Source organism: Momordica charantia (genome assembly GCF_013281855.1).
Source record: "Momordica charantia cultivar OHB3-1 chromosome 6 unlocalized genomic scaffold, Mcharantia_2.0 BLBB01000006.1, whole genome shotgun sequence".
Lineage (NCBI taxonomy): Eukaryota > Viridiplantae > Streptophyta > Magnoliopsida > Cucurbitales > Cucurbitaceae > Momordica > Momordica charantia.
In genome coordinates, this window is record NW_028275164.1 from 9474229 (window position 1) to 9476615 (window position 2387).

A 2387-nucleotide genomic window follows, 5' to 3' on the forward strand; every position below is an offset into this window, starting at 1 on the left:
ATCCGAGCTAACTTCTCTTCTCCATAGCACACCACCTATTTGATGGCTCAATCATGAATCACATTATGACTACATTTTTTGAGACTCACAACTTCTTCATTTTTCCGACACCAAAGGACTTTACCGACACGAGTAAATCAAGTGCACAACTTTGATACCACTTGTGAGAGGAAAATGTTTTTTCCGGCACCAAAGGACTCTACCGACACGAGTAAATCAAGTGCATGCACAACTTTGATAACACTTATGAGGGGAAAATGCATTGGGTTTGTAAGGGAATGCATACAAAATCCCACATTGACTGGGGAAGAGCATAATCCATGGTATAAAGATGAGAACAATTATGTCCATTGGTATGAGACGTTTTGGGTCAAACCAAAAGCAAGGTAAGTACCAATAAACTCATCTCTGTGGAGCGTCACTGGCACGACTTGTCATGTGACCTAGCTACCCCAACGCCACCACACGACTCTAAAATGGCAAGAAAATGACATAGAATGTCGGGTGAGGTCCACATACCTCCCCGCTGTCTTCTCTCTCCTTCTCTCCATATATTAATGATGCGAGAACCCTAAAAGATGTACATAACATCGATTATGCCAACCATTATGCAAATATATTAGAAGTATAATTTAAAGCATCAAAGTCTCAACAAAATCAAAAGTAAATTCAAACATATATATTTAACACAAATTTAATTATTGGACCATAAACAAAACATGCATAACACAATAAATCAATTGAAACAATAAACCAACTTTAAATAAAATACCAATATGCTAAATCCTTCAATGCAAAACAAGGGTCGATGACTCCAGCGAAAAGAAGCCCCAAACCGGGCCGATTCTACACAAAAATAGGGCATATAAGGTATATAAATCAATAAAAATAAAATAAAATACGTTGGATGAGGAGGAAGAGAAAGAGGAGTTGGGCAAAAATGAGGGGCTGGGCGACGAAAATGTCAACACGCGGCAAAGAGGGCCCGCTTCAATTTTGCGACGAAAACAATTTTCGTCGCTTTTGCAGGGACGAAAAGAACTTTTCGTCGTGTTTCCAGCGACGAAAATAATTGCGACGATAAATATGTTTTGTCACTAATTAACGTCGCTGAAGACCTTTTTTGTTGTAGTGTCTCATTGAGATTCTTGCAATTACTCTATTCACTCCATACCCATTTGCTTTCCTCTTAAATACTAACTTAAGCATCAGAGTGCAATCGACAGAATAAACTGCTGTTAAACTTTTGTGCTGTTCTAGCATGAGCTAGGAGACGAAGTCGTACCTAGTACTTGTCCAAAAATCGACATCAATAATTTTAATTTACCCAAAATTATATTTGGCAAGAGGAATGCATCCACCTAAAAAATGTGCATAAAATTCTATACTCAAATACTTTGAACGTGTATCAGAAAAACAAAACAAAAGAACAACCACCACCATACTAATACGAAAATAGGGACAGAGATACATAGTATCTGATAAATAGAAACTTTCATTATTTATTCTTGAACACTCAATAATAATTCAATGGTGACCTCAGAATTTTTGTGGTTGAAATGCAACCTTTGCACTGTCAGACTGTTTCATGTTTTAGATGTGGAATTTTAAATCCATTTAAATACCATTTAATTGTTCAATGATATTAATTCTAGTTGATAATTCATGTTAAATAACCCATTTGTCATTACCATGGGAAAACATATTATCAACTTGGCCCATAGATATATATTTTAGAATATAACATTACAAATATGGGAGGAGAGATTCAAAATTTTAACTTCAATATATAAAAAAATATTACTATCTTAACTAATTGAATAAAATTTATGAAAAACATACCAACAAAATAATTTTTTCATTTTAAAGTAGCCAACATGAACTTACTTCAGCCGTAATTGACACAGGTATCTAACTTTGAATCTCCCACCCTCTATTTGCTTATTTAAAATATTAAATAATAAATCATATTAAAAATGGATGATATTGCTACTATAGATTTTAGATAACATTTAAAAAATGTCACAAACAGATTTTCTATCTCTATAAAAAAAATAGGTATACTTTTGCATTGTCTCGGGCTCAAAATCAATATTTAATCATATTGTTATATCACAATTTGGATATGAAAGCATAACTCTTTCACATTCAACCTTCTTGTATCCTATATTATTGCTCAACATAATTATCGTCTCGTATATCTCAAAGTTGTTTTTTAGTTAAACTTCTTTTTGAGTTAAACGATGATAGAAGTGGAGATCAACCATCGACTTTTATAATGATAATACTTGTCTTATCCACTTGAGTTCATATGTTCGAATTTGTTGGTTTTACTGCTACGTTAATGGGACTTTAATTCATCAATTAATTAACAATGTATAGTTATT

At 33.3% G+C, this 2387-nt stretch overlaps 1 long non-coding RNA gene across 1 annotated transcript; it reads right to left on the reverse strand.

Annotated features, from left to right (window-relative positions):
* Positions 1-212: 212 nt before the first annotated feature.
* LOC148210658 (uncharacterized) lies at positions 213-913 on the reverse strand. Its single transcript, XR_015791912.1, has 2 exons — positions 773-913; positions 213-571 (listed from the first exon to the last, which is right to left on the reverse strand). It is a non-coding gene; the product is annotated as an uncharacterized LOC148210658 (long non-coding RNA).
* Positions 914-2387: the final 1474 nt, after the last annotated feature.